This window comes from Paramormyrops kingsleyae, chromosome 22, assembly GCF_048594095.1.
Source record: "Paramormyrops kingsleyae isolate MSU_618 chromosome 22, PKINGS_0.4, whole genome shotgun sequence".
In the NCBI taxonomy this organism is placed as follows: Eukaryota; Metazoa; Chordata; class Actinopteri; order Osteoglossiformes; family Mormyridae; genus Paramormyrops; species Paramormyrops kingsleyae.
The window spans coordinates 3,771,490-3,779,940 of NC_132818.1; positions in this window are offsets into that span (position 1 = coordinate 3,771,490).

The following is an 8,451-nucleotide window of genomic DNA, read 5'->3' on the forward strand; positions in this document are numbered from 1 at the left end:
TTATGATTGACTGTCAGAATTAAACATTCAGATCGAAAAGAAGTGATATTTCAGCATCAATTCAAACATCCTTAACAAACAAGCCAATTTTACTTTGTCCGTGATGGCACATGTTGTGTGCAAGTGAAATCGGCTGAGCTGAGCTCCTCAGAATTTGGTGAGAACCTGTGTACGTGTGTCACAGAGACCAAGATGGGACAGGAAAAACAAAATTTGCCCATATGGATTAATAAAGTATCACTATTTTATCTAGAGGAGTCTTATCCTGTCATCAGATTACGATGGACTTTATTGATCCCAGGGATTCAATGATATCAATAATGTACACTACATTGTGAAAAGTATTGGGGCACCGTCAAATGTTTCTATGGTTACAAGCATTTCAAATGCTTTTATTGACAATTACGTACATTAAGTGTATGCAAATATTTGCAATCCTGGTCCTTCTTTTTCAAGACTTCTGCAATTCGCCTAGGCATGCTGTCAATCAAATTGTGAGCCAAATCCTAACTGATGGCAGCCCATTCTTGCATTATCAATGCTTGGAGTTTGTCAGAATTTGTGGGTTTTTGTTTGTCCATATGCCTCTTGAGGATTGACCAAGAGTTTGGAGGAGAGGATTTCTGGGATAATGGAGTTCGGCAACAACACCATTGTCCCAGAAATCCTCTCCTCCAAACTCTCCCAGCTGAAAGTATCTCCTGCCATCTGTCAGTGGATCACCAGCTTCCTGACTGGCAGGGAACAGCATGTGAGGCTGGGGGAGATCATCTCTGTTGTACGGACCATCAGCACTGCTACTCCTCAGGGTTGTGTCCTATCCCCCTTGCTCTTCTCCCTCTACACCAATGACTGCACCTCCATGAACCCAGCTTTAAAACTCCTGAAGTTTGCAGACGACACCACAGTCATCGGACTCATCCAAGATGGCGACGAGTCTGCATATTGAGCGGCTGGTACTTTGGTGCAGCCAGAACAATCTGTAGCTGAACACACTCGAGACTGTGGAGATGACAGTGGACTTTAGGAAACACACCTCAGCACTGGTCCTCCTCACCATACATAGCACCCTTGTGTCACCTGTGGAGACCTTCAAGTTCCGGGGAACTATAATTTCCCAAGACCTGAAGTGGGAGAGCAACATCTCCTCCATCCTCAGAAAGGCCCAGCAGAGGATCCTGCGACAACTGAGGAAGTACGAACTCCCACAGGAACTGCTGATCCAGTTCTACTCAGCAGTCGTCGAGTCTGTCCTGTGCTCCTCCATCACAGTCTGGTTTGGAACAGCAACCAAACAGGACAGGAACGGACAGTTAGGACAGCAGAACAAATCACTGGTGCCCCCCTGCCCTCCCTCTAGGACCTGTACACTTCAAGAACGAGGAAAAGGGCAAGAACAAATCATCACTGGCCCATCACACCCTGGACACTGTCTTTTTGAGCTCCTCCCCTCTGGCACATGATTCAGAAGTCTGCAGACCAGGACCAGTCACCTCAGGAACAGTTTCTTCTCTCAAGCCATCACCCTTACAAACATCTGACCTGCAACATCAACCTACACCTGTTTCCCTGACTGCTGCACCCTGCTCCACTCACAACACACAATTGAACTGAATCTAAGACATCCCATACACTTTGCACCTTGTATGTTGTTTGCAATTTATTTACATTGTCTGTCTGTATATAAGATGTCTTATATTGTGTTTAATGTGTATTGTTTTGTTCTATCGTATTGTATTGTACCGGAGATACACCAACTGCCGGAAACAAATTCCTTGTGTGAGCTGCACACATACTTCCTGTTACACACATACTTGCTGTTATTGTCTGTTCTTAAAAGTCCAACCAAGGACTAGGTTTGCAAATGAGCCTTTGGCTAGAAAACCTCCGTACAAAACAACGGTTGCATTGTTTTCATATGTAACATTGTCTTTTGTGCTGTACTTGCTCAATAAATCCAATACATAAAAATAAATACTTGACCAATAAACCTGATTCTGAAAAGTTCTCAATGGGATTAAGGTCTGGGGAGTTTCTTGGTCATAGACCCAAAATGTTAATGTTTTGTTCCCCGAGCCACTTAGTTATCACTTTTGCCTTGTGGCGCGGTGCTCCTTCATGCAGGAAAAGGCATCATTCATCACCAAACTCTTCTTGGATGGTTGGGAGAAGTTGCTCTCGAAGGATGTTTTGATAGCATTTTTATTATTGGCTGTGTCCTTTGGCAAAATTGTGAGTGAGCCCACTCCCTTGGCTGAGAAGCAGACCCACACATGAATGGTCTCAGAATGCTTTACTGTTGGCATGACACAGGACTGATGGTAGCGCTCACCTTTTCTTCTCCAGATAATATTTTTTCCGGATGCCTCAAACAATTGGAAAGGGGATTAATCAGAGAAAATGACTTTACCCTAATCCCCAGGAGTTTAATATCAGTCTGTCCCTGATGTTTCTCTTGGAGAGAAATGGCTCCTTTGCTGCCCTTCTTTACACTTGGCCATCCTCCAAAAGTCTTCACCTCACTGTGCGTGCAGACGCACTCACACCTGCCTGCTACCATTCCTGAGCAAGCTCTGCACTGGTGATGCCCTGATCCCACAGCTGAATCAACTTTAGGAGATGGTCCTTGTGCTTGCTGGACTTTCTTGGGCACCCTGAAGCCTAATTCCCAACAACTGAACCTCTCTCCTTGAAGTTCTTCACGATCCAATAAGTGGTTGATTTAGGTGTAATCTTACTAGCAGCAATATCCTTGCCTGTGAAGCCCTTTTTGTGCAAAGCAATGATGACTGTATGTGTTTCCTTGCAGGTAACCAGGGTTACCAGAGAAAGAACAATTATTTCAAGCACCACCCTCCTTTTAAAGCACCCAGTCTACTATTCTAGCTCAATCGGCATGACAGAGTGACCTCCAGCCTTGTCCTTGTCAACACTCTCGCCTGTGTTAATGAGAGAATCACTGAAATAATGTCAGCAGGTCCTTTTGTGGCAGGGCTGAAATGCAGTGGAAATGGGTTTTTTTTAGGATTAAGTTCATTTTTATGGCAAAGGAGGACTTTGCAATTAATTGCAATTAATCTGATAACTCTCCATAACATTCTGGAGTTCATGCAAATTGCCATCATAAAAACTGAGGCAGCAGACTGTGGGAAAATTAGTATTTGTGTCATTCTCAAAACTTTTGGCCACAGCTGTACACTTTGCACTTGTGGCACTAAGATGTAATTTGTAAAGCCAAACAGTGACATCTTGTGTCCTATATGCATATTAACCAAGCAACCTGGTCCATTACACATACAGCAGGAGAAATTCCAGGATTTGACCCCTACAGAGGCTCAGCACTGTGAACAAATAGGGAACACCCCCTCCCCCCCACCACACAGTGAGTCCCCCATGATTAAATTTGCTGAAAGGAGGGAGGGGTACAAAATGTATACAAAAAAACATACAAATCACTAAATGAGTTTAGAAAAATTACTTTTCAGGGGTTGAGACAAAAAAAGAGGCAGGCCGATGTCCTCCTAAATAAGCTCTAGAACCATGACATATAGTACTTAAAGACATACAATTTCCAGTTCAATGCAGCATATGGTTGCTGTGGACCTGGAGTCTGCTCTGGGATGGTATGGGATGTCTATCAAAAAATATACACTGCATCCATATCTGTGGGCCAGAGGTTCATGGTGGTGCATCACTCCATTTGTAACAGGGTGGTGTGGCTGCGTGGCTCAATCCAGGGTGATGCATAACTCTGTACAGGTTGATGCACGGTTGCATGCAGGGTGGTGTGGCTGCGTGGCTCCATCCGGGGTGATGCATGGCTCTGTACAGGTTGATGCACGGTTGCATGCAGGGTGGTGTGTGACTGCGTGGCTCCATCCGGGGTGATGCATAACTCTGTACAGGTTGATGCACGGTTGCATGCAGGGTGGTGTGTGACTGCGTGGCTCCATCCGGGGTGATGCATAACTCTGTGCAGGTTGATGCACGGTTGCATGCAGGGTGATGTGTGACTGCGTGGCTCCATCCGGGGTGATGCATAACTCTGTACAGATTGATGCACGGTTGCATGCAGGGTGGTGTGTGACTGCGTGGCTCCATCCGGGGTGATGCATAACTCTGTGCAGGTTGATGCACGGTTGCATGCAGGGTGGTGTGTGACTGCGTGGCTCCATCCGGGGTGATGCATAACTCTGTACAGGTTGATGCACGGTTGCATGCAGGGTGGTGTGTGACTGCGTGGCTCCATCCGGGGTGATGCATAACTCTGTACAGGTTGATGCACGGTTGCATGCAGGGTGGTGTGTGACTGCGTGGCTCCATCCGGGGTGATGCATAACTCTGTACAGGTTGATGCACGGTTGCATACAGGGTGGTGCGCAGTTGCGTAAAATTTTGCCTACATGCATTTATCCGAAGCGACTTTCAAACTATGCCTATTATTTACCAACCAAGGTACTACACATTTACCAGCTCATTTACCAGAAATTTATGGTGGCCCTGAAGGCCCAGAGCACGCCAACATTAACACAACGCAAAAACATTAAGAAGATACAAAAACAAGAAAACAACATAAAAACATCAGGATAAAAAATGAATTTTAAAATGTGTTGTTTTCTCTTAATGTGTTGTGTTTCCGTAATATGTTCTGTCCTGTTATTGTGTGGTATTTTCTTAATATGTTGTGTGGTTTTCAAAACAGAACTGCTCCATGCCACAGGAGGCAATATTCAACTGATATTCAGTATTAAGAACATAAGAACATAAGAAATTTACAAACGAGAGGAGGCCATTCGGCCCATCAAGCTCGTTTGGGGAGAACTTAGCTAATATCTCAGAGTTGTTAAAATCTTATCTAGCTCTGATTTAAAGGAACCCATGGTTTTAGCTTCCACTACAATAGCAGGAAGACTATTCCATACTCTGACTACACGCTGTGTAAAGAAGTGCTTCCTCAAATTTGTTTTAAAATGTTCTCCCGCTAATTTCCACTTATGGCCACGAGTTCTAGTATTTAGACTAATATTGAAATAGTCATTTGGCTGAACAGCATCCAGACCCGTTAGAATCTTATAGACCTGAATCATATCCCCCCTTAGTCTCCTTTGCTCAAGGCTGAACAGATTCAGTTCCGCTAACCTCTCCTCGTAAGACATTCCTCTAAGACCAGGAATCATTCTCGTAGCTCTTCGTTGCACCTTTTCTAAGGCAGCAATGTCCTTCTTGAGGTATGGTGACCAAACCTGCACACAGTATTCTAGGTGGGGTCTTACCAAGGAATTATATAAGTGTAACATCACCTCCCTTGACTTAAACTCCACACATCTAGAGATATAACCCAACATTCTGTTCGCCTTTTTTATTGCTTCCCCACATTGGCGAGAGTGGGACATGGAAGCATCAACATACATACCGAGATCTTTCTCGTAATCAGCTACCTTTATTTCAGTGGAACCCATAAAATATCTGTACTGTATATTTCTGCTCCCTGCATGGATTACCTTACATTTATCTGTGTTAAATTTCATCTGCCAAGTATCAGCCCATTCGCTAATTAAATCCAGATCCCGTTGAAGCCTCTCTGCTGCTAGATTAGTATCTGCTACCCCGCCCACCTTAGTGTCGTCTGCAAATTTAACCAGTTTACTGTATGTATTCGTGTCAATATCATTAATGTAAATTAGGAACAATAGTGGTCCTAAAATTGAACCCTGCGGTACCCCACTATAAACGGAGGCCCACTGTGACATAGTGCCTCTAATAACTACTCGCTGCTTCCTATCAGTTAGCCAGTTTTTGATCCAAGCTGCCACAGTTCCTAAAATTCCTGCAGCTTTAAGCTTTAACAAGAGCCGTTTGTGGGGGACAACATCAAAGGCTTTCTGGAAATCTAAGTAAATCACATCATAGGCCTTTTTGTGATCAATTTCACTTGTAGCTTCCTCAAAGAACTCAAGCAGATTCGTTAGGCAGGATCTACCTCTCCTAAATCCATGTTGGCTATCCTTTATAATGTTATTTGCATCTAGGTAATCTACCATTTTCACTTGAATTATAGCTTCCATTATTTTTCCAGTAATGCTAGTTAAACTGATTGGCCTATAGTTTGCTGGATTACTTCTATCCCCTTTTTTGAATATGGGTGTTATATTAGCATGCTTCCAATCTGATGGTACCACACCCGCAGATAACGATTTCTGGAATATTAAAGTCAAAGGTTGGCTAATAATATCCCTCATCTCTTTCAAGACTAAAGGTAAGATGCCATCAGGCCCCTGCGATTTATTTATTTTGAGTTTAGCTAGGCTTAGTATCACATCAACCTCAGTTATACATATATTGGTCATAGACGATGCTGTATTCGTATTAATTGGTGGTAAATTACTTGTGTTCTCTATTGTGAACACCCTTGAAAAATAATCATTAAACTCGTTTACCATATCAATTTCGTTATCAATTATAAGGCCCTTACTATCCTGCAAATTAGTGATTTCAGCTTTTAGTGCTCTCTTGGAGTTAAAATATTGGAAGAAACCTTTACTGTCATGCTTAGCCTCCAATGCAATTTTTCTTTCTACATCCCTCTTTGATAGCCTAATGTCATTTTTTAACTCTGCCTGTAGACTTAGATACTCCTGCTTGATTTTGAAATCATTAGTTATTTTCCAGTTGTGGAACAGAGCCCTTTTCCTCCTGACTTTACTCTTAATTTCCTTAGTAAACCACCTTGGTTGTCGTTTCCTAGATTTAGTTTTGCTGGAAACAGGTATGAAGTCCTCTTGCACTTGCAACAATGTGCTTTTGAAAAATTCCCATGCCTCTTCAACTGTTTTGCTATTTAACTCTGTCCAGTTTACAGTTTCTAATTTCCGTCTCATACCATTAAAGTTAGCCTTCCTAACATTGTATACTTTTAATTTAGACTTTGCTCTTCGGACACTAAAATTAACCTCGAATTTAACCATGTTATGATCACTACCGTACAATGGGTCTAAAACCTCTAATTTTCCAATCCTATCCTGGTTATTACAAAAAACGAGATCAAGAAGGGCTTCTCCCCTGGTAGGAGTATTAACAAACTGAGTAAAAAAACAATCCTGTACTAATTCCACCATCTCAAGTTCATTTACAGAAGAGCCAGAGACTGTGTCCCACTGTATCCCAGGTAAATTAAAATCACCCATAACCACCACATCATTTTTATTACTCATAATCCTGATATCATCATATAATATTCTGCTTTCCTCTACAGCTACATTAGGTGCCCTATAACAAACCCCGACAATTAGGCCATTTGAATCTTTAGCATCAAGTTTGATCCATACAGCTTCTGAATTTTTATTTATATCAGTGAGATCCCTTGCCTGCAAGTTTTCTTTTACGTATACTGCAACACCACCTCCCTTCTTGCCTATCCGGTCTCTACGGAACAACGTATAACCATCCATATTATATTCATCACCATCATTGTCACTCATCCATGTTTCAGTTATTCCTATAATGTCGTAATTGTCTGAAGAAATTAAAGCCTCTAAGTCATTAATTTTGTTTCTAATACTCCTAGCATTCAAATACAGACCACTAATGGTAGGCCTTTTACAGTGTCTACTTTTAATATTTATTTGGGCTTTCCGTCTCTCCCCACATAAATTCATAACTGACCTCCCTGCCCCCCCAGTCCCTAGTTTAAACATTCCTCAACTATTCTGCACATACGCCTCCCCAATACACTGGTTCCCCTATGGTTCAGATGCAACCCGTCCGGCTTGAACAGGTCCCACCTGTTCCAGAAGGTCTTCCAGTGCCCCATAAACCTGAATTCAATTGATATTGTGCATCTGACACCAATATCTACACTAGCTGATTAGTGTCAATGCACTAAAAATTCTGAATACACTTACTCACATGTTAAAAAGGTTTTAGATTTAGTTTGTTTATGAACAGAAACAAACCTTAACCTTATGTTTTGAGAGCAGTGTCATAAACGGACAAAAAATGAGTCGGTTGGTGGTCATAGTTCAGTGAATCACTTTTATGTCGCATATTTAACCCATGCAACAGATACAGGCATCCATTTGTTTAATGTTTTATCTTGGTGTTTTTGTGTCGTAATGTTTTTGCGTTGCGCTAATGTTGATGTGCTCTGAGCTTTCAGGGTCACCGTAGACATTGGCTTTCAGTGTCTTGTTGGAGCACAGAAGGCCTGGGTGCAACCCAGCAACCACTGAACCACATATAGGGAAGGTAGGGTGGGTAGGGGGGTAGAAGAGACCCTACTGCAAGGCCTGATTTTGACGAGTTCAACTCATCCCTGGGTCAACAAGGGAGGGGCTTGCTTTTCACTTCTTTAACTAATCACAGTCTTCATTGTAGGATATCTATACATTAATTAAAACCAGTGTATTCTGTTAGGGGGCAAGGTGCACAGATTTATAATGGACCTGTTTTATT